Consider the following 25,478-nt stretch of genomic DNA (forward strand, 5'->3'; position numbering starts at 1 on the left):
GCCAAGAACTTCTGACTTTTGCTTGGCTGGTTTCTCCACACTCAAGACAAGGAGGGAGCAAAGAGCCCTGCTGATCCTTTCACAGCAGCTAAACACAACTGCTGCTGTGCTCCTTACACTGTGCCTTGGGAACCCTCACCCTGCAAATTCCTGGGACATTCATATCTGGATCCACAAACAGTCATAGACAGAACCAGTGAGAAATTGGAATGCCAGTTACATAGAAGCTCTAAACCTTTGGGGGGGGAACAAAACCCAAAAAAAAACCCCACACCTCCCACCCCATATGAATTGTTAATAAGCTGATGTTTATAAACGTCTCTTTAGGAAAGTGAAGGAAAATAAAACCCTGGAATGTATTTCCAAGACATTTTCACTGCTAGCTTTTCCAAAATATTTCTAAATGTTTCCAAATACTCTCATGATGTCTAGAACACTATATCCTCTTTCATCCAGGCAAATATCTGAGTATTGCATGGAACAACATTTCTCAGCGGATCTCTATGCATCAGGCTTTTAAGACCCACAGCTGGAGTAGTCAGCCTGGCACCTTACTAACTCATGGAGGATCTGGAAATTAATTTCTGGGAGAAACCTAAAATTAGGTGGATGTGCTTCTGAAGCACATTCTCAAGATGTGCATGAGAAGTACATCTGGATTCTGAATTTAGTGAGAGTACTGTGCAGAAAGAACAATATGACCCACATTGCTGAACCGGCAAACAGATGTATGTTAAACCACCTAGAGTGTTTTGCTGGTTCTTTTTTTTTTCCTTCGGCAAATTTCATTCCCAAGTCCTATGGTTTGCAGGAACTAAGCCTGGGCATGGCAGGAGCGTGTACACCTGTGCCAGATGACAGTCTGATAGAATCGGGTAATCTTCAAGGCAGACATAGATGAAAGTGAAAGTTTCTCAAACTCATGTCTACCTAGGTGTGACTTCAAGTTTAAGAGGATCCCCGACCATAAATCTAGTAATATTTGCCTTTGAATGTCTTGTTTAGGGAAATCTTGAACTGGTAATACAGTCCAGCTTTATAATGCTGAGATTTTGGCCCTCAGTCTATAGAAAAAGCTCCAAAAAAAAAGTGACATGCAAGTCTATTTCCTCATTTTCTGGGGATAAAAATTCCACCAAAATTCAGCAGTATCACTAGAAAACAACAGAAATGAAACAGACCCTTCCTCAATGACAAAACTAAGGGATTAAGACACTTTTGGCAACATTTGCAAGAGGAATGATCTGAGGTTGAGTTCCCATATACCAGCTTCTCTATCTAATATACAAAAACATCTCATAACTATGAAGGTTAAATAGGAATTTGGTGATATTTCTGTGTTTTCCTGATTTAAATTTTATTTAGTGAACAGCTTTTTCTTTTATCCCGTGTTTTGGCAGTTATGTTTCTGCCCCTCATAGAACTCAGACATGAGAAAATGCAGGTAAATAAAATGTGAAAAGAAAACCAAGGACATTCTTCAAACGTCATATGGAATCTGTTTGGAATTAATTACAGTCTTGAACATGAAGAAAGTGAAGATGGAAAGCTCTTATTTGGCCTGTTTCATCTTCAAGACATAAAGAAATGGGCATTATGGTTTAACATCTATATAGTCACTGGAGGTAATAAAAAAAACCTTTCACTGATTTTGATACTGAAGGAAAAATTCTCAAACTGTCCAAAGACTTCTGACATTTTCCAATAAACCCAAGAAGGCCAAATGTAACACTGTTGTAACTGACATTCTTTCTGCTCTTTACAATCTAAAATAATCAAGTGTTATGCTACAAAGGCAGAAATATGATGAGTTCAGTTTCCAATATATGTGTCAATATGACAGAATTCTGACAAGAAATGTGGGGCAATTACCTCTTAAATATACGATAATAAAGGACAAATCCTGTTCCTCACACTGAGGGAGAATACTACGAGCCTGTGTCAGCACTGGATTCAGTGGATTCACCACCTGAAATCACAAACATTTTCCAAAGAATGACCAAACTCAGTTTGAATAAACACACTGCTGGAGATGAAACCTAATTGTTCAGAAGATGCATCTGTGTTTGCACAAAGACATTAATTTTGTCTTCCTTTTGCCTTTTTAAGGATTAAAAAAAGAGAAGAATTTGGCTTAAATAAAGCTAAGTTGCCATCTTAGTGTAACTGCTAGTAAATATAGCAGCTATTTTATAAGTATTGCTGTCATTTTCTTTGACTAAAGTTACAGAAATTCTTTGAATTTTATATAGGAGACTAAATTTGTAATGGAAAATGATGTTTGATGGTGTTTAAATGCAGAGTATGTCACTGTATAAAGCATAGGGCTCTTTTAAGTTATTTTTTTTTAACTTCTTGACATGTGTCACAATTTGGAATTCTGCTCTCATGGGATAAATGCCAGATTACATGGTGTAGTATTTTTATCCTCTGTACTTTCACTGTAGAAGCATACAACATCAAAGAAGAGGCAGATCACTCACATCAGCAGAAAATGGAATAGGACTATAATATGCTTGCTTTGATCTCTCCTTCTAATAATTATCTTGGCTACATGCATACATTGAAAGTAAGATTTGAATTAATAAGGCCAAGAGACCCTGGAAAATGTAAGAAGGATATCTGAATACTAACTTTGACTATCTTTAACAAGATAAACTGCAATTGAGCCTACAAAGTTGTGGATTGTTAATTTAAGGCAATAATCCTTAAATGTTATTCTTTCTTTAACTTGTCACCAGTGCATTCAGCAGAAGCAATCAGTCCAATTAAGACAGTATCTTTTCAAAATCACACTCACCTAGATTTGGGATGGAGAGGGTGCTATTTAGCTGGCATCCATTTGATTTCATATAGGTTTTCAAACAGGAAGGCCTACGGTAAAAATCATTAAATTTATATAAAAAAGTCATCACTACACAGTCTGTTATCATTAAAAACTATTCTAATATTGCCTTAGGAAAGATATTGCTTTTGATATGGAAAGTAAATCAAATCATCCACATCCACACAGGATTTATACAGAGACAAGGAGCATATTGCATTCCTGGTCAGTTATTTTTTACATTTTTTAAACCAGTGTTTATTGCTATATTGTCTTCTGAGAATCCTATTTCTGCCCAATGTGAGTAGAAATTATAACATAAACAGGGTGGTTATGCATGAAAGCCTTACGTGGTTAATACAGTCTGGAAGAGGGAAAACCTATTGCAGTTCACCAGACCCAGAGAATGAAAGTTTGTCATTCTTCTGCTTAATTTCTGATATGTGTGAGTTACATCAGTTGCTGGGTAGATGGCACATTACTCCCAAAGCCAGATGTTGCAACTTCAAATTATTGTTTGATAAATCTTGGCAGAGCCACTAACCATCATGCTAATACAATGCCCTGCAGTGTACAAAGGGATGCATAATGGGCTAGCCAGGCTGACTCAAGCACAGTATGAATTAGACAAATGAGAGCAAGCACGTCTATGCTTAATATACCAAACTCAAGTTCCAAAAAGCCACTTGAACAAAGACAGTCTGTCAAAACAGCAGAGGCTGCTGTTGTCCTCAAAATCCCAGTCAAAGGTTAAGAATGTTCTTTTAAAACAGGGTTAGCTGGGCATACATGTAATAGATCAACATGCAGAAAGAAGTGCTTTGAAGAAATGCTCTCTCTGTTGAAAACAGGCACGCTTTTCTCATCTCATGAACTTACCTGACAGTGGATGGGAGTTGCAAAAGAAAAGGTTTGATTCAGCAAGGATGTTAGGAACAGCTTTGTTAAGTTCTGAGACCAGCACTTCTAATTGAAGTACAAGCACCACTAAATACTCATTGCCTGGCAGTCCCGTGCCAGACAGAGAAACACAAGGAAGTGTTTGTGAGTGGCTGTAGGTACCATCAGGACAAATTTCTCTACAGAGAAGACTTGCCATAGACAGTATGATATTTACAGAAAAACACAATGTTCTTCAAGAGTCACTGCTGGTCTCCTGCCCTGAGCTGCTGGTCTTCTGCCCTAAGGTTCTTATACTCTCACTAGCTACTGAGTTCCCACGCTTGCCAATAAAAATTCGGAAACCTGTTTTTTTTTTTTTTTTTCCCTGACTTGCCAAGTTCTTTCCTAGCTTTTGGTGTGGGAGAATAGATTACTGGAGTTAAAGCAGTGGCTGGGACTAGGTCCCATGTAAGCAAAAACTGTTCCCAGCAGTTGTTACATGCTAGCTTTCTCCAGCTGCACAAAGTCCAGCTGCAGCATGCTTGGACTCAGGCTCCCATCAACCCAGCCACTTCAGTAGAAACTTTCAAGCGGCCCAGGGGTGATTTAAACGAGCACTTCATCCTGCTTGGGTCTGGAAGGTAATTCAGCTTGGCTGCACCTTCTTAACAATGCCAAAAAGTGGTTATGTTCAAGATTTCTTCCCAGTTGCACCAAATTGTTGTGGTACACTGTTCTAACAGGGGGAAATACAAGACATCCACAGAGGTTTTGGAACACAGAAGGCTTCCTCCCAGGGCAATTTCAATATCAGATACCTTTAAAAATGTCTCTAGCTATTCTGTTAAAATTTAAGGATATAGAGGAAGTTTCATTTTATTTATCTGTCCCAGAAAAAATCCAAGTAGGTGCTATGGTAATAGAATACTGTGGTAAAGGACAATCATAGTATAATCTCACCAGTAATGATTTAATTATATTTGTTCAAAATAATTGAAACTTATTGTCTGTTGTTCACTGTACTGGCATATTTCTGAACTCATGAGACAAAGAAAGTTTCTTGTACATGTTAGTCTCTTCTGTCTCCTAAGTAAACAGCTGTAATAGGTTGACCCTGTCCAGCAGCTAAGCATCCACAAAACCACTCATTTACCACCCCAGTGGGATGGGGGAAGGAATAGGAGAATAGGAGAAGGAAAAGTTACAAAACTCATGGGTTGAGATAAAGACAGCTTTGTAACTGAAGAGTAAAGGTTAAAAAAAACCCAACTAGTAAAAAAACCCCACTGCAAGTGATGCAAAATCAATCCTCCCTTTCCCAAACAGGCCAGGCAGTCTCTGAGAAAAGACCAAGCCCCCAGCCTATACTGCTTAGATTGATAGCACATGTTATGGGTTATCCCTTTAACCACCTCAGCTCAGATGCTTCAGCTGTGCCCCCTCCCAAACTCTTGCCAGGCCCCAGCCTATTCACCAGGCAGACAGAGTAACAGGGAAGGCCTTGATGCTGTGCAAGCACTGGTCAGCAGCAGTCATACACTGATGCATTATCAGTGTTAATTTGTTCACTATTTCAAAACACCATACAGACCACTATGAAGAAAATTAACTCTATCCCAGTACAAAAAAAAATATTTGTACTCAAGGTTTTCCTGAGCTGATGGCTTGACCTTTAGCTTTTGAAAGAAGATGAATCAGGAACATACCTGAATTGTCCATTGTATAAACCACTGAGACTGAAAATTGCTGTCAGCTAATGCATGTTACGTTGCCGAGAATAATGCAGAGTGAAAACTGTGCATTGTCCAGTGGTGAGAAAGCTGTTTCACAATTTTGTCATTATAGTGAGAGCTCAAGGATAGATCTGGTTTCACTTCAGTAGAACTAAAAAAAGGAGGAAAAAAATGTAGGCTGCTAAGATTCTTGATTCCACATGGCAAAATTTAATAAATTAAGGGAAGTAGTTAGAGACTTCAGGTACATCTAAGAGCAGTGAGAGATAACTGTTTAGGAAGTTTGGATAGTCTTCAAATCTAGGATATCAAACTCTGTGTCCAAAGCAGGGGAAAAGACACTTCTAGGAAGGAACTCCTGAATACATTTGAAGGAATAATCACATCACGAAAAAATATACAGAAAAACAAGAAGACTATGGGGAATAGTAAAAAGACTTTCTGTTTTTATCTAGACATGAAAAAGCTGCCAAGAGCCAAGTTAAACTCATACTGATAAAGAATGTTAAAACAAAGAAGAGCTTGTTCTTCATTAGTATGAATTTGAAGAAGAAAAAGAAGGAAAGTGTGATATCAATGGGGTACATTAAAAAAATATTTTTAAAAGTCCACAGTAAAATAGGAGGAAAATTTCTTCATAATTCTTCATTTTTCTGTAATGAGTTGATGTTAACACTGCAAAAGGCTTATGGACAGTGCAAAAAGACACAAATGAACTGAGTGGCCAGGAGGCAAGAGAAGCCCTCAAAGAGAGCAGGTATATAACCTAAGAGCAAGAAACCTGGGAAGTGCTGATCCAGCAACTACCACAGAAAGTAAAGAGCTTTCTAAGTTAAAAGATCAGATCTGATCTTGCATGGAAAAATGTTCCCACCATGGCAATTACATTCTGATTCAGAAGGTCTCTGCTAATGAGAGGCTAATTCTGTGTCGCCCTAAATGAGAATCTGTTCATGCTACTATGCCAGAGCATTGATACAGAATTTTTATTTTCTTGGTAACTCCAGTGACCAAAAAGAACTCCAAAGACATAAGAACTTATATTCTAGAGAAAAAAATAGGATAGTGAAGGCTGAGATAGCTTTCTAAGCTAAAAACAGATGCAAAATTGATGTGGTTTCTTTTTCTCTTGTTCTACATACCAGTGCTGTCTAAGTGATGAACCAGTGCCATAGAAATTTCCATTATCCTAAGAACATGGATTAGAAACCCTAGTTATCATTTTTAAATGAATAAACTGTTGCATGCAAAACATGGATTGAGTTTTGCTGTAATACTCACCCTTTTTTCTATAAATGTTTTTTGTATATTTGCAGTTCAAGGTTAGTGAAAGTGTGGCTCTTCATCACTGCAGCCCACTTAGGAAGTTTTCTCCATATGCACAATCTCTTCGTCACACAAGTGTGCAATCTTCACATTTAAAATCTGTTTCTGTGAGAACAACTTTCCTTGCCTAACAAGTAAATAAGCAAAAGCAGACATTAGAAATTTAATGGAACTATATTTTTATGAATACTTTTTCTCAGTCCATGACAGGATTTTGATTAGTTTTTTTTCCTTCACTTTGCTGTGATCATCTGTACTGCTGTTGCTGGTATTTTTACTTTTTTCATCACAAATGTCTAGAATATTTTATCCAGGCAAACATGCGTATTCATGTATGAATGAGCCTATTTGCATGTGAATCAACATATTTATCCATAAACAAGTTTGGGATTTTTTTCTGCTGAAAGTGCTTGCCCAGCTGATCTCTATAGGCACATGGCAGAAAACTGAATAGAAAAATGAAATTGAATGTAAAATCTGCTAGGCAGACAATAAATCTGGCCTGTATACTTCTTTCCTTTCTAGCAGGCAAAACTCCAGCTTTCCTTTTTTCTTTAAAATAAAACATCAGGAGACCACATATACACAGAGATTCTTTCCTCTTCCCTTTCACCCCCCTCCACTACAGGAATGAATTCTGCAAGTGCTCAATGCACAGAATTCCAGGTAAAGCCATTAAAAACTGCAGGTGTTCGACACTTTTCACAGGCTGATCTTCTGAGGAATAACTCACAAAAATGTCCATGCCTTTCTCCAGGTGTTCACAAAACTCACCTCACTCATCTGTCATTGTCACTGGGCCAATGCACCCTACAAATGCTACTTCTCCTCTTCTGTTAGCCAGGGTTTGGCCTTAAGCCTCTCCCAATATGAGTCTGTCTTTCTTCTTTCTATTATTGAGAGACTGAGAGAACAAACGCTTTGTTTTCATAAATATTTTCAAAATAACTCTTTGTGATGAATTCTGCATTTTCCATGTCTCTATTAAATAATAACCATTTTTAGGTCTAATTTGATTCTCTTCATTAAGGTAAAAAATTAAGCTTAAATATTTCCATGATAGAAATAGTTTTTAAAAGCTCATTCTTTTATTAATTTCTAACAATATGCATTATTTCCAGGTCCATACATTTTATCTATAACTCAGTATAATATGTGTAATATTTTTAATTTATTTGTGTTTACAAATATATGAATAGCCATGCTAAGAGTTTACAATGCTAACTGCTCCAGTGTTTCATCTTTGAACACGGTCAGTAGTCAAAGACTAGATAAGAATTTAAAAATAGATGAGACATGGAATGAATAAAAGTTGCATTATTTATTCAATTTCCAATGCTATTTCTGATTGTTTCAGTATCTCACATTACAGCTTGAAAATAGTGGAGGTAACATTAAGGTTAAACACCCATTTTATAGAGAGAGGGAAGGGAGGGAAGGGAAGGGAGGGAAGGGAGGGAGGAAGGGAGGGAAGGAAGGGAGGGAAGGAAGGAAGGGAAGGAAGGGAGGGAAGGAAAGGAGGGAAGGAAGGGAGGGAAGGAAGGTAGGGAAGGAAGGGAGGGAAGGGAGGGAGGGAAGGGAGGGAGGGAAGGGAGGGAAGGAAGGGAGGAAGGAAGGGAGGAAGGAAGGGAAGGGAGGAAGGGAGGGAGGGAGGGAGGGAGGGAGGAAGGAAGGAAGGGAGGGAGGGAGGGAGGGAGGGAGGGAGGGAGGGAGGAAGGAAGGAAGGAAGGAAGGAAGGAAGGAAGGAAGGAAGGAAGGAAGGAAGGAAGGAAGGAAGGAAGGAAGGAAGGAAGGAAGGAAGGAAGGAAGGAAGGAAGGAAGGAAGGAAGGAAGGAAGGAAGGAAGGAAGGAAGGAAGGAAGGAAGGAAGGAAGGAAGGAAGGAAGGAAGGAAGGAAGGAAGGAAGGAAGGAAGGAAGGAAGGAAGGAAGGAAGGAAGGAAGGAAGGAAGGAAGGAAGGAAGGAAGGAAGGAAGAAGGAGAAGGAAGGAAGGAAGGAAGGAAGGAAGGAAGGAAGGAAGGAAGGAAGGAAGGAGGAAGGAAGGAAGGAAGGAAGGAAGGAAGGAAGGAAGAAGGAAGGAAGGAAGGAAGGAAGGAAGGAAGGAAGGAAGGAAGGAAGGAAGGAAGGAAGGAAGGAAGGAAGGAAGGAAGGAAGGAAGGAAGGAAGGAAGAGAAGGAAGAAGGAAGGAAGGAAGGAAGGAAGGAAGGAAGGAAGGAAGGAAGGAAGGAAGGAAGGAAGGAAGAGGAAGGAAGGAAGGAAGGAAGGAAGGAAGGAAGGAAGGAAGGAAGGAAGGAAGGAAGGAAGGAAGGAAGGAAGGAAGGAAGGAAGGAAGGAAGGAAGGAAGGAAGGAAGGAAGGAAGGAAGGAAGGAGGAAGGAAGGAAGGAAGGAAGGAAGGAAGGAAGGAAGGAAGGAAGGAAGGAAGGAAGGAAGGAAGGAAGGAAGGAAGGAAGGAAGGAAATTCTCTGTGACAAATTTCTAAAATATTTTCTGTATAAAAGAAATGCCTCCAGCTCAGATACATTTGTAAACACTATCCATTCAACAATAATAGGTACTAAAAATATAAATATAATGCAATAATTTGTGAACCAAAGGAAACACTGGCATTTCTTTGAAATAGTTTGATGCATGTTTTAACTATGCCTAATTTAAAACATTTCAAAGCCCAAGTAATAAAAATGTCATACACAAAATTTGTTTACTATATTTCCTGAGTTCAACTTGGAATCTGGAGAAAAGGCAGTCTTCTCTCTTTCTACATCATACCAGGAATCTTTGGATGATATACAAAAGGAAAATATTAAAACTTTAACTTAATGATATTTAAGTTGGAAGAGTTTTTTCTTCTTTGTCAATGCTTTTCATAAGATTTCACACCAATTACTGTTTAAAAGAAATTTGATGTCCAACTTCTATACAATTTGTTCACGGCTCTTGTCATTCTAGGGAGAAATCACGGAACCACCCAGTAACCTGGTATAAATGGCAAACCTTTCTCCCTGTATTTGGAGGTCAGTAGTGATGGAGGGTGGGATTAAGGTAAATTTATCCAGTGTTCAGTCAACTCAGCGGGACCAATTCCCATTTACCTAGACACCCTTTATAATGTTGTGTAGGGTAAGAGGCTTTAAATTACATACATTTGCAACCACTTTAAGGTCTTTTGTATAAATGAGAATCATTTGATCTGAGCCTCTCCAGTAGCTACAATGGGGCATTGGATCAGGCAAATATGCCTATTATTAACCAAAAGTATTAAAGGTCCTCCTCTTATGAGCATTACAATTCCACAACATGAATCACTATCTTCTTCCTAAGAAAGAATGAAAAAGAAGTGTGTGTGCTGTCCCATTTGCACATTGTTCATATCTGATTTTATAGCAGCAATTTCTCAAGACTTCCATGAATAGGCAGGACAGCACAGATATCCTGTTCCCTTACATGGCTGACTAGCAGACTGTAACTGGTTTATTGCTTACTCACTCATAGTCACTTTTTAGCAGGGAAAAAATCCTTATTCCTTTCATTTTTGCAATCCCAGTGAAAAACTAAATGTGCAACAACGTGATGTATTTGGCTTGCTCCCGTTAAAGTTAAATACAGCCTTTTCAATTTACACTTCCGACAGAAGATATGTGACAAATGACATAGTAATTTTCTTATTCCTTCATGTTCATAAAACATTGATAATGTGATTTTTACCTTCCCTTTGTTCTCAATTAAATGAAATGTTCGAATACAATTAATGCGTTCTTGCAATTTAGTTTTTCTTTAGAGGTTTCTCTTGCCTCTGATTAACAGCATTTTCTATCCATTCTGAGAACCCCCAACTGCTATTCAGAATGTTTCATTATGCCTGGCAGCTATCAATACAATTGTGAACCAATATCATTTTAATTGTTTCACTAATAACTTGTTTTAAATGATTCAACAGTCATCAGGAAAGATAAGTGCTCTTGTACCCTGCAGGCTTGTAGGGATGATGGTATGAGGCAATGTAACAGAGTGCTGTATCAGAATAATGAAACCGTATGCAGAAGATAATGACAAAGCACTTGCATTGCCGTAAAGATAAATGAAAACAGTAGATCTTCTTTTCATTGTATTATAACATCCATTTCTATCTCCCATCTCAATCATTAGACTTTCCAAACAGATTACTACACAAATACACATATGCAACATGTCCCACAATAATAACTGCGTGCTCCCATCTATCCAGGCAGATGGTGAGTGGTGGCGTTAACGAGCTTTACAAATGCTCTTGTTAATTAACAAAAATTGTTACTTTCTCATTTGAGGGGGGCTTATAAATTAGACTTAATTACACTAGATAATTGCAACTGCCAGCTACTGTGCAACTCGCTCATGTTCTGTTCTTTCAATGGCAAATCAACAATTGCAACCCTTGCCTATTTGTGTAGATGAATTTAATAAGCAAACAACCCTTTTATGTTAATGGTTTACTGGCATTCATGGGTTTGGCAGGAGAAATGTGCTGGGGGAGGGTTTGCTAATGGCAGCACATAATCATATTAATTAAAATATAACTGCCATTTAAAGATTTGTAGTGTAGAATTAGAGCATGTTGGGAACTGAGAAAATCAAGCTAGAGTGCATATTAGCACCATTACTCTGTGCTCTCTGCACAGCAGTCAGCAACCTCATGTGTCATAAATGTAATTTATGAGTGCTGTTTTCTTTGAAATATGTGTTTTTAGTTCACTCATCAGAATGTAAAAATTTGCAATGTCTGCTTCAGAAGGTTCAAAATAAATTCGCTTAGAGCTGAGACCCATGATCTGGTTTTAACAAATCCCTCAACAATGAATTTTTTTATTACTTGTATAATTTCTTATTGTAAAACCAAGCATTCTGTTCTTTGAAGATGGATTCTATGTTTTATTGCAACTGTAAGTCACACTATCACTACAAATTCTATATTATTACGCATTTTATAATTCAGTATCATTTTTATAGGGCCTTTAATAAACACAGCTCTCTTTTTTTTTGTTTGGATTTGGAAAAATTAGAGAAAAAAATATACCACTTTATATGTGGTCATGTAGAAACTCAGTGTCAAAAAAGCTTTTGAAAGCTTTGGCGTTTTTCTGCTTTCCTGGATTCCCTTATCAATTTACAGGCACATTTTTATCTAAATCAATTCCACTTACGCAGTTTCCTCAAAAACGCTGAGATGTATTTTCTGTGCAGTGTAGTTACTTATTTTCTGGCATTCCTGGGAATGCAACTTCCCACAAAGTCCCTCTGAGACAAAACGATCTCTGGAATTAGATGCATGTGAGTGACAGGAGGCAAGAAATTAGAATCATAGTAATTCTGTAATTTCTAGCAGTACAGAGGCAGCATGACATATTATTTATGCATATATATGTGTATTCATATGTGTTACAATATGTTATACAAATGTTCTGTGTGTGTGTGTGTCAAACATCTGTATATCAGTATCTTCAGCAATACATCACAGTTCAAAAGTCTTTATTATATTGTGTCATCAGGGATTATCACATTGTCTTTCCAAATTGCAGAAATCAAAAACAGCTGAAATCCCAAACATGTCATGATTTTGTAATTTGTTTTAATATTTGTTTGCTTAGTTTATTTTTCTTTATAATGCAGATCTGAAAAATGAACCGAAGAGGAAATCCTAGTCCCTCTGGAGCCGAAGACAAAATCCCATCACCTTGTGAAGGGTGCCTTAACTCTCAAGTTAAAGAAATTCTCAGCAAAATGGAAGTGTTATGGTACCCACAGGATTTTCGGCCTTACGGGCTGACAGCACGGAATTGGAAGTGGCACTTCTGTCTCTTATTATTCCAAAAAGAATTGTCACTGGGGAATATTCCAGCATCTAGCAATCAGGGACTTCTGATTCTTCAGCTGTTATGAGAGATATTGCTGTCTTTTCACAGATGACATTAGGTGGAATAATTTCATTTTCAGCCCCCCCCCCCCCAAATATGCACCCTAATATCTGTATCTTATCTGATGTAATTGACATGACTGTAATGGTTGTTTATAAGACTGACTCTAGATCTGACAATATATTCCAATGCTTTGATATTATCACTGCATATTATCATACAGGCATGATGGACAATCACTGACAGATATTTGAGCAATTACAGCATATTTTATTGACAATTCTACACTGTGACTATACATTAATTATAGTAGAGACTATATCATACCAGCAACAATGATACTATTCAGGGCACAGCTGAAATAAAATCTTTATAAGCTAATGTACTAAAGTGGAATCATTATGAGTAAAACTGGAGGTCTGCATGTCTTTGTTCTAAGTTAGTCTGTGGTGATGAGCATAAAAGAGATTGCAATTTTTATCTAGTCTGCTACAAATTTCTCTATAAACCAAGGTGTGTTCTACACTGCCTAGTCATCAACAGGGCTCTTGCAAATAATCTTTGCATTATAAGCAAATGGATCTCCATCACTGATTGCTACAGAAGTTATCTGCTAAAAAAGGGAAAGTCTGGGGCTGGATGTGATACCTTGATAACAGGTGTGTCCCAAACCACATCCACTCTATGTGGAAAGCAAGGATTTGGCTTTTAGCTGACCAGGACTTTATTTATTTCTCTATGACAGTAAGGATCTTCACAGTTTTAGAACTGATGATTTCTATTCCATATGACTGCTTGATAACAAATAACTTGATTCAATGTCCAGTGAATATAATACAGGTGAGATGAATCACAGAAAATCAGAAAAAACTTTGTAAGATGATAGGATCAGTTCTTAAAGTTTCAGCAAAGGATTTCCTACTATAAGAATTGCAGATAAGCCACCTAATTTTTATTTTCTTCTTATATGCTCTTTTTCCAAAAATATTAACTAGCTGAATTGAATTTATGTGCAGAAGGTCTTCATTGAGGAGTGTCCTTACAGCATTGCAGAGGAGAAAAATATATAACCTGGAGGGGAAAAATCACATCCTGATACACTCAAATGCACATGGCCTGCTTAGTCATAGTGCCCCTGTAGATGGGTGAATAATCAGCAGAAAAGGCCCCTGAAGAGCTGGGGCTGAGGCAATCAGGGAGAAGGGCAATAGGCTGCAAAGCAGTAGACTCTCAGGAGCTCAAGGAAAAGCTCTGTGAGGCAGGGAGCAGGACCTGGAATCCCTGAGGTAGGCAGGGGGAACAGCTGAGCTTGCAGATCCACCCACCATACAAGCACTCTGTGACAGTAATTCCCATCATGGTGATCCCTCCCAGATTTGAGATCCTGCTCTTCGACATTGGAATTTGCACGCTGTCCGTAATCCTTGGCCACAAGCCCTGTACCTTCTGCTGCATCATGATGGAGGGTGGTTTATTTCTTTGCCATGCTCAAAGCAGTCTTTTCCTGGCTCTCAAGGGTATGTTTCTCCAATGGCCAGTGATCCTTATAGACCTTGGGCCCTCTGTGTTCAGCCTGCCCATATTTCCAAGCCCTTTGCTGTTATCTCATATGTTAACAGCAGCAGACACCTGGTACCAAACTCTGATTCACACAGCATGTTCTCATAAACAGCTGATAACAAGCCTAATAGGCCAGGAGTAAGGTGTTCCATTGTTAGCACAAGGTAAATTCAGCACAAGGTCTGTGGTCCGTTACTGGCAAAAATAACATAGCTTTTACTGGGTCACAGGAGAAGAAATTGATGGATTTTTTTTCTTGGTGGTTTTTTTTTTTTTTGGTCCCCAAAAATTAACAAAGACACCAGCTGGAAAATTTACTCATTCTGGAAAAAACAAAACTCCTAGAAGCTGAATACTCTTTAACTGATGAATCGTACAACGCTGGAATTCTGTAATTCAAGACGAGAGAGGCAGTTGTGCTTTCTTTCCATGTGGTTTGTGTCAGTTTTCATACTATTGAGGCACAAAATTATTTGGTCAGCTTGGTTAATTTTTCTCGCCTAAACATCAGTGAAATCTGATTATATAAAGATGTGTCACTGCATGCCTTTATCAAGTTAAATGCCAGGCTAGTGACATGGGAAGATGGACTTTAAAAGGCCAGCATTCCCAATGGTGTCATTTTCTTCTACAATGAGTGTTATTAGAAATAGGGAGGTGCAGTTTTTCAGAAGAGAAGACATAAATCCATTACCATAGCATTCATTCTAAGTAAAAAACAGCCTTCTTCTTCTGTTACCACTTTTCCCCTCACTAGACAGACAGCACAGCTGGTTGAATAAACTTGCTGCTTCCTGGAACTCTTCTGGTCAGTACCATGTACCTACCTCTGCAATCTGGATAGTGAAACAATAGCAGCCAGAGCCACATCCTGCATATAAACAAACAGTCCAGAAAACTCCTCTTTTATGACTTCATATCAGTGCTGTTCAGTGTTTCAGGCATGGATAAGCAGTTTTTTCCTCACAGCAGTGAGATTCCACCTGACTGGGAGAGGTGACCCATAGAAGCCTAGAATCATAGACCAGCCAAGGTAGGAAGGGACCTTGAGAGATTATCTAGTCCCTGTACAGTCATGTCTTGAAAATATCTGGTATGGAGACTCTTCCATATCCTTGGGCAAGTTATTCCAATGAATGATCTTTTTCACTGTAAAATATTTCCTTTTTATGTTGAGATAAAACCTCTCCCTGTGCAATTTGTCTTCATGTGACTTCTTGTGAAGAGAAAGACTCTGTCCTCTTTATCTGTCCTTTAAGTCCATCAGAATATTATGATGAGTTATGTCCTGAGCTTTCTCTTCTCCAGGGTGCAAAGTCCTACTCCTTCAGTCTTTTCTCTTTCATCATCACTATGGCCCTCCTTTGGACCCTTTCTTTGTCTGCATCTTTCTTGCATTTCTTGCATGGATACCAGCCTGATAAATGGTGAGGAGACTGGAATGATCCTATTTCTATCTCTCCCAGTAATGTCCCTGTAAATCAGCCTAGGGTCTGATTCTCCTTTGTTGCTGCAGTGCTGCACCACTGACTTATGTTCAGCTTGTTGTCCACCAGGACTCCCAGGTCACTTTCAGCAGAGTTGTTCCCCAGACACACAGGGCTTAACCTATACCAGGCTTTTTGGGTATTCCATTCCAGGTGCGGGGCTTGGCGCTTATCTTTGTTGAACTTCATGCTGGTTTTGCTTGCCCTTCCTTCCAGCTTGTCCAGGTCTATCTGTAAGAGGGTTCTCCCTTGTGATGTGTTCAATTTATCAGCCAGTATGGTGCCAGCAAACCTGATAAGATTTAAATGCCATCATCTGGGTCATCTATGAAGATTTTGAACTCCTTGGGGCCCAGTATCAATCCCTGGAGCACCCCACTTGTGACAGTCTGTCAGCCTGAGTGAAAACCATTGAATACAACTCTCTAAGTGCAACCTGTTTGATGATTTTCCATGCATCCTTTAGACCACTCATCCAACCTGTATCTTGCCAGTTTGTCCAGGAGGAAGCTGTGGGAAACAGTGTTGAAGACTTTGCTGAAGTCTAGGTAAAAAACATCCATTTCTCTCTCCATGTCTACAGAAGATGCTATTTTGTTGTAGAAAGTGATTGGGTTAGTTTAAATTATTTGCTCTTGATAAATCTGAATTGATTATGCTTTAGCTAATCTCTCTAAGGTAATCCTTTGCACCATCTTGCAGAAAAACCTCAGGTAACAGCCATGACAAGGTACTACCTTCCATAACAGTTGGAATTTAATCTAGAATAGGCTTTTTGTTGGTTAGTTTTGACTTTCTAATTCTCTCATAAAATGCTAAGAGAATCAGACCTTTTCTTTTTTTTCTTATTTTTTTTTATTTTTATTTATATATATATATATATATATATATTTTTTTTTTTTTTTTTTTTTTTTTTGTAATTTAAAGCTAGTGAGTACCAGAAAATAACTTCAGATTTGCAAGTATAGTTTTTCCTTTCTACGTGTTTCTCATTTGGAGAGGTGGACCCTTACTTTGACTGCCTGTCATGCAAAGACCTTAGTATTGTTCTGTCCAATAACAATTGTAAAAAGCTTCCACTAAAGAAACCAAAACCCAATTATCCACTCCATGAATCAACAGCAAAAAATAACACGGAAATCTTTTAATCAACAGATATCCAGACAGAAAAGGTTTCCTAGACAACCTTACAACGATTTTGGTAGTTATATTGGCAACATTCCGAAAGATCATCTTGGAATAATCAAATGTCGGCAAGACAGCAAGAACAACACCTTACATAATTTCCCTAAATCCCTCCTCAGCTATAGGTCTTGTGCAGATGATTTCCAGACAAGCACATGTAACTGGACCCACCCTAGGTTACATGGTGGACAAAGAAAACAGTAAATATGAGTATATAGCAATAAGTATATTAAGGTTAAGCTATTGTTTTTTTGAGCCAACAGAAAAACAAATCCACAAACAAGAAAATGGATTGCTAGTAAAGACTTTTGCTAAGTGGCTAATTAATACCACTAAATTGAAAAGCATACTCGGTGTAAAGGAGAATTCATGGGGATGGAAGCAATATTATGCAAAAAATGTTTAACTTAATGTAACTGTATACATATATGTAATGCCTAACATTCACTTTTCTGCAGGCCAAAAAATTTTTCTTCTGCCCTTCATTGATGAAATGTGAGAATTAAATCTGGAACAAAACTTTCTTGTAACTGCATGTTTTTTTCCAGATAGCTGTGTGAATACTTATGCTATGGTTATTGCGGTTAAAAGCCTTCCTCCTATATGAGATTTCCTTGAAGTTTAATAAAACAAAGAGCTTGGTGGAGCTTTATTTTTAGTTAAATAAAGAAAAAAATCTTTGTTGTTTCTTAAAAATTTTTGCTTTATGTTCCTTTTATCAAGAATAAAACATTGCTATATTAACAAAAGTGAGCTTCTAAAAATCAAAACAGATGCAGTTGCACATTATTACTGGCTTATAGGCACTTACTGTAATAATCAAGAAGTTATGTAGCATACATAATGAATAAGTAAATGCCAGGATTGAGTATGCTTTCTACCCCTTTGTCCAGTACAGCCTATTGTATATTTTTCTTCCTCCCTTCTCACAAATTATGTTGTGACTGAATCTGGCAGAGGAATAACAGTGATAGTATTATCTGCAGACATCTTCGGTTGGCTTTTCCCCTCTTGCCTTATGGTGCATCTCTAAGTTCTGTCAATATCAAATAGGTGAAGGCAGCCACTGGTACAGTGGGTTTTGGTCGCCCAGGTTATAGACTTTGCTCTTAAATGTGTGCATCTCATTTTAGAGCCCTAATCATTTCAAGACATACCTGTAAATATACATAGGTCAACTCTTGATTTGTATGGAGCATATGGCTACTACACACCGTTCAGGTGGTGATGATACTGTGTACACAGTTGTAATGACTTTGGGTTTGGACACCCCTCTCCACATCCCCAGTCCCACTAAACTACTGACAAGTGATTTCCATTTAGGTCATGCATTGCCCACCACTCTCATAAGTCAGAAATTTAAATGAAGCTCTCACATAAATTAGCAAACTACTGTACCTCCCAAGTTGTCCATATTTACTTCCAAGCAAAGGCATCTAGAGAAAAGAGTATAAAGCTGATATGATGCCCAGAAGTACTCTGTCCTGTGTTAAAACAAGCAGCTGGAGAACATCTCAAGCATTCCCAGCAGCACAGTGTAAATGAAAGGCAATATTTATGCTTGTGAATTATTTTGGTAAGTTTTAGCTGTCTTTTAATGAAAACCTACTGAAATCACCCACTAAAGAAATGTGATCGGTGTTTTAAAAGTCTTTTTCTCTGGGACACCCTGCCTCTGTTAACCAGTGGCATATGGCATAGTGAATGGTTCCTTCATATTTCCTATTCTTTCACAGTGCATCAACATCTATCAGCAACGTGAACTGAGTGAAAAAGAGTAGCTGTATCTCTATGACTTGCCCATGGTGCTCTGATGAAATGCTTAGAAAGTTTTCTCAAAGGAATTTCATCCTAGCCTTTGGTTTCCTGGCATTTTGCCCATTGTACCATTGAGTACTGCAGAAAATTAAAATCAAAGCTAAAAGCTGGCATTGTGACTAAAAGTTTTAGATTAAGTGAAAGATGCTGTTAAGCTGTTTATATCACATAAATGGTGGTTTATTTCTTTATAGAGGGCCACAGAGAATAAACCAGAATTCCCCTTTTATTGACATCAGTGAACACAGATTGCATCAGGGCTGGCTAAGGTAGGAAATGTCCTTGTCATAAAATTATAGTGATAAGAATGAACATAGAATCCTATTTTCCAAAAACAGCTAAATCAGAGTTAAATTATGAAATCATAAATACTTTCTATTTTATGTTATTTATGCTCTTTATGAACAGCAACTAAAATGATGTGGATAAGAGTAATTCAACGAAGGGGAAAACTGTTCTACTTTTTTATGACATCTGTAAAATTCATCAGCTGCTAAAGCTTTCTATTCACTGCAGAACCATCTACTGTTATAGCCAAAAAAATATGAAGTAATTAGGAAGAAACAAAATTAATTATAGAGCTTTCTAAAATACAGCTCTGTACTTTGTTAATCATCAAATCATTTGAAAGAACTTTTTTATTTAAAAAACGAGCACATTTTCAATCACTGAATTACAAATATTTTGGGCATTTGTTTTCATTCACCTCTTCCATAATCTAATAGGTATCTTACAAAAAAGGAGTACGCTATTTTTTTATTTTCTCCAATAATTTCCTCTTTACATTTTGGTTTTCTAATGTCAGTACTTCTTGTAAACTCTGATCTGAAGAAAAGATTTAAAAGACCAGAATTTCAGCAAGAAAAAAATGGAAATGAACAAAACAAACATCTATGAAGATCTGCATCTAAAGAATGAACAGAAGATATACTGAATATTTTTACTGTCTCTGTTTCTTTGCACAAGAAAAAGGGAACATTCAGGGATACTGAAAAGCAGCAAATTCAAAATTGACACAGGGAAATATTTTCTTAAACTATGCGTACAAGACATTTTTGGGCACAAATTTAAAGTGAGACTTGATTTTATACAGTTGATAAACCAATTATAACAGTGAATATGTTTTTTAAAAAAATAAAACCTTAAAGATAATGATTTGAAAAGAGCTCTGTATTTTAGACATCTCACCTAAGACAAGTTCTTTTCACTTTCCTCAAAGGCATCTAGGACTGCTGTTAGGCAGAAAGCTACACTGGATGAACTCTAGTACTACCCAAAACATTCTTGCAAGTGATTCTGCAAAACAGAAAATCCATTTCCCTTCAACTTCAATTACCTTAGTTGTTGCTACAAATTAGAAACTTAATGTAAGATATCATACGGCTTCTTAGTGTAAACATGCATGAACACACAAACATATTTTAATTCATTTCTGCTCTGAAGTACTGAAAATGAATAACTCTTATATATATGCTTTGCATTATGGAATGCTATCCCACATCCTGTTCTCACTTACTGACAAGGAAGACTCACAATTGTCACACTAATATGAAAAAATTTCATCACTCATTCTAAGGCATAAAGTGGAAAGGAGTTTGGTGAACAACTTCGTGTAGCGCAATCCATTGAAGGACATCAGAGTAAAAATATTTCTGACCAAACCAAGCCTAGAACATCTGTAGACTGTGCAGTAGTTTCTTAGGATAATTTCTTTAGATTGGAGATATAAACCAGATCAAAAAATTTTGATGGTTCAGAAGAGGCAAATCTATCTCTAAGCAACTGGCATCTCTGATCACAGAAGAAAGGACTGGGTCATATGATCTACAGATTCAGATCTCTTAAACTTTTCCACCTACTTGTTTTATTTTTAATTTTTTTCCCACAAAATACAGATTTGGCACAACAATTTTTTTAAATTTCATAACAAATTTTGTACATAGGCAAATAAAACCCAGGAAAATAACTCCCCTTGTGAAATGTTAGCCATTCAATCTGTCCACAGAATGAATTGCCTTGCATACATTTTAGCGGATAACACTAATGCTAACACAACCCTTCAGTTACATCTCTAAAACTGAATAATTTCTTAGTGCATTCCATTTCATAGAGGGCTTGCTACTTTTGTGTCAAGGGAAGTCTGGAGGTAACAAACAATCAGCTCAAACACTTAACATTATTGATGATATTGAAAATATTACTATTTCTAGGCGAAGAATATTAAAAAGCACAGATCTATTAAGTATTTTCATACTTTTTATTAAGAGTTAATTTTTTAAAAATGACATTTAGAGCTTTTCTTATTTAGTGCTCTTGTTTATGTTGTTTGTTGTTTAGGCATCAGACAGAAGTAATGATAATGGCCAAGTCAAATAATTTGAGATGTGAAAGTCTAGTAAAGGCAGATGTCAGGTGGAGACTTTGGCTTCTACACTATCTCACAGGAAGAACACCAGAGTGCAACTATAGCTAGTAGATATCGACCTCAACAAAAGGGAAAAATGAATGGATTTGAAAAAAAAAAAAAGAGTTATCCCTTCAAGCACAAAAACCCCAGACATACAGAGCAATTAAAAGCTGCAAATTTAGGTGTCTTGGCAGACATAACTTTAACAAATGAAATTACACTTGGGATTACACAACCACATAGTATGCTTTTATGGAAACATACTAGTTAACATAACAGCTACCACATCACATGGGTTTATGTTTTAAAGAGACCCTTCTAAAATAACTCAAATTAGCAATATGCCCAAGAATATTTGGTATATAAACTCACCCATATTCTCATTACATTTTAAAATGTATTTTGCTACAGTTATGCCCTGATTTCCTTTGACTATAAATTAATTCTTGTGAAAACGATGAAGAAGGTTAAAAGTCTTAGTTTTGGGATCAGGGCCAAAGGACACTGATGAACATATTAGATGACAAGAAACAGAACAAAATACTACAGAAACAGTTGGAAATAAGATAAAGTCTAAGGAGGCTAGTGAGAAGATAGTCCTTTGAGTTGGACAAAAGGATATATGTGGATGCTTTGGAACAGGCCCCAGTTCATAATGATGTCGATGACTGTAAGGAAATGATTTGATGACATCTTTTTCTTTTCATGTATGTGTAATTTTTCGTGAGATTACACTTGGCTGAAGAAACTGAAGAGTTCTAAGACACTTCATCACTGCACATTCCTGGCCACATTTAGATTTCTTAAGAATCGGCACATTTCCATTGCCTTCCATGTCTTAAATTTTGCCAGATTTCATGAAAGAAGAAGACATTAAAGTCTGATGGAAAATTCTTTACTAGTGCAATAAATTCTGTGCTTCTAAATTAAATTAAAAAAACCCAACTAATTAAAGGCCCCACAGATTTCCTTATGTGTCAAAATATACCCTATGATGTTGGAATTGCTTAGGATAATTGAACGAAACTTGAGAGATGAAAGATATTCTTTGGTAAATTATTAGTTTATTTAAAAATTCATCTTCAGAAGAGCCAAAACTGTTCATGATTTCTACACAGATTGAAAGACCTATTTTAGATAAGACAACACTGACAAAATATTTCAGAAATGATGAAACAGTTGCTTACAACATGTTCAGAACATTGAATTTTCTGATGCTTGTTTCTGAACTGGTTTAAGGACTTGGCTTCAAACTCATTTATTCTCATCTCTGTTTTTTCTCCCATTCTTTTATGACTTCCGCACTGTATTGACCTAAACCATACCCAAATTTAAATGTCTCATCTGCCTCTGAGGACTTAAAAATATGACGTTTGCTGCTTTCTCACAGTTTTCTTGTTTCTCAATGTTTGCTTATCTTCTCCAATAGGGCTTGTCTGTTTTCAAGGAAGGTTGTTTTTTGTATTACTTGATATTAGTCCATCTTGAATGATTTACCTGACTACTGACTGACCCCTTCAGTAAGTGCATATACGCCAGGAAACATGTTCAAATTCACTGTTAAAATTTAAATTGAAGACTTAACATCTTGGGCATGAATATCAGGCAATACTTCTGTGCTTTGAGCCATTTGTTTCCCTGACATTTTTAAATACTGCCCAGAAATAGGACATTAATTTCTGGGTTTATCCATCTGTTAGGAAAATACATTTCAGATTCTCTCATTCCAATCTGTTTCTCAAGTCAAAAACTCAAGTCTTACCAAGAATTTCACAAAAGTTATGAAATGGCAAGAAGATACTTTATGGATTTCTTTCCAACAGGTTGCACATTGTGCCAGAAACAGAATTCCCCAAAAACCTTGAGTCAACAGAATAAGAAATAACCACTACATAGGACTGAAAAGTAGAGAGCAAAACTGTACAAGATGAGGAGAAGAAAACTGATTACCTATGATGCCAAAGCAAATGTATTTATGTGTCACAGATCTCTATATTACCCCATATCTGTTTCTTTAAACACAAAAAACATTTCTCACTCACTTGCTTTTGTAGCATGTGGCCTCAGCTTCCATTGGTTTATATATATTTGTATTTATATCATACTGTGAAAGACTGTGGATTTTTAAAATTTTTTTATAGTTTTAGGATTTCAGCACGTGAGCTCCACCAATTATAGTTTTGAATATTAGCAACGTTTTTATTTATGCATTCTCTTACTAATAATGTCTTTCTGCCGCGACTGAAGTACATTTTGCTACAGCAGCATGAAATTTCATTTACTCCCAAGAATCCTATTGACTCATTAACAGGAATATATCCTTGGGTCACATTAATGTACTTCTTGCTATAATTTGCAGACAGATAGACAAGTGTCTTTACTTCTCAATTTTCCTTTACAGCACATGTAGTCTCACAGTGTCTGGAATTATTATAACAGATAGATGTTTTAAATCCTTTTTTCCTTTCTTTCAACTCAGACTTTTTTATGTGCATCTATTCCCCCTCTTTTTTTTTTTTTTTCTTTTTAATTGTACATGGTTGGTTTTAAAGTGGGTAATCATTTCTCACTGTGGTGCCTGTAACTACTTCAGAAGGCTTTCTCTAATTCCTTTAATACTCAGAGAATCACAAACACTGCAGGATCCACTAAGGTTTTAACAGTACAGTGAATCTACTTACAGAAATAGCTCAGAAGCAATGTATTTTCTGTGCACCAAATAAAAATATGCATACCACTCCACTATCCCTGAATCTGAGAGCTGTTTCTGATTACTGATTGAAAATTCCCTCTGTTCTTCATTAAAGACTGAGATTCTTTTAAAATGCTTATTTACGGTGGCAGTCCTAAGGGGCAGGCTATGTATTTAACTGCCTACAGCTTTAAATCTCTTTCAACATGAGGCCAAGTCTGTGTTAGGTAACTTGTTGGGTGAGTGGTGCCACATTCCTGCTCTGCCTATGGGATAAAGTAGCCGTGGCACAACATGGCTCATTTGCTCCTAGACTATCATTAACATTAATGAGCTTTGCATGTATACTTCAAGGAGAGGAGAGGCAAATCATAGCTTCTTAGGCTTAATGTTTTCAGGGGTCCTCTCTGTGGCTGAAGTTCGTTCTTTTTGAGCCAAGTCTTGCGTGCCTGTGAAAAGCTTGAGTAAACAGGTCATGTGCAGGGGCTTTGTGATGGACTGAGAGCTGGAATACACACACACACACACACACACACACACACACACACACACACACTCCAGACTCAAATATGTCACTGCTGCTTATGTGAGGCAACATCAGTTCCCTCCTGTGGAGGGGGTATCCATTAATTTTTTCCTTGACCCTGTCCCTTTGTCAAACTCAGCCCTTTCTTGCAAACCCTATAAATCTGCTGTGAAGACATATGCCATCAAGCAGGGTGAATGAGCAGCAGGGATCCCCCTTCATGACCTTTCCTTTGCATGACTTCTCTGTCCCCAACTAGCTGAACCATTGTATTCAGAACCCTCTGCCCTCACAGGGAAGGGCGTGATTGTTTTGGAAGGAAAAAGCAAAAACCAATGCATAAATAAGAGACATTCACACAGAAGGCTATCTAATAAACTGATAGGTGAAAGTATGAAATACCAGGGCATAATACGTAAAGTAACTGAAATTTTTTGTTCATAGCATGATTTTCAAAAAGCACAGAGTTAGAAATGGAGCTCACAGACTGCGTTTTGTCCTGCCACTCCATTTTACCTTTATGTGTCCCTTTTTTCTGCACTGGAAACAGGAACAAAACCACTTTTCAGTATCATTAGTAGAGGGGAGCACGGGAGGTGTTAATAAACATAAAACTCAATTTAGGACTTCAAATTACTGACTAGGTCTCTGCCCAAAGGGTAATTCAGACCCTGCTCAGACTGAAAACATGTATTCCATCATGCAACATGCAGTATGGCCACTTCTGTACCCATATTAAGGCACCATTTTCTAAGCGGCATAGTCTCAACTGCTCCTTTTTCTTTGCAATCTTGGTAGGTGCAAACAGCTGTAGGTCTGCAACTGCAGCATGGCAATACAGGATGGACTCTGGTTTTTCCTGTGAATCTGTAATATAAGGGATATCTTTTATCGATTTACATAAAATTAAAACAAATATTTTGCCACCTATAATTGGAACTACATGAGGTTGAAAATATCTTGCAGTTTAAAGCAAGCTATTTGTGATAGGCAAGGAAACAGGTGTTTGACTGAACTCTTTGAGGAATGTACATAGAAATAAATGAAAAAAGCACAGGGAATAAATTCAACATCTGGCAGGCCTTTCTCACTTTATGGAAGACAGAATCATAGGTAAATTCAAGTGTCTCCACATTGCCTGGGCACCCTCAATA

The 25,478-nt window shown here is 37.4% G+C and overlaps 1 long non-coding RNA gene across 1 annotated transcript; it reads left to right on the forward strand.

The window, feature by feature from the left end:
* Nucleotides 1-15,199: 15,199 nt before the first annotated feature.
* Nucleotides 15,200-19,579, forward strand: LOC128819833 (uncharacterized). The gene is made up of 4 exons (XR_008440764.1): nt 15,200-15,242; nt 16,191-16,244; nt 18,894-18,968; nt 19,505-19,579. It is a non-coding gene; the product is annotated as an uncharacterized LOC128819833 (long non-coding RNA).
* The last annotated feature ends 5,899 nt before the right edge of the window (nt 19,580-25,478 follow it).

The sequence above is a fragment of the Vidua macroura genome, chromosome 1 (assembly GCF_024509145.1).
Source record: "Vidua macroura isolate BioBank_ID:100142 chromosome 1, ASM2450914v1, whole genome shotgun sequence".
Classification (NCBI taxonomy): domain Eukaryota; kingdom Metazoa; phylum Chordata; class Aves; order Passeriformes; family Viduidae; genus Vidua; species Vidua macroura.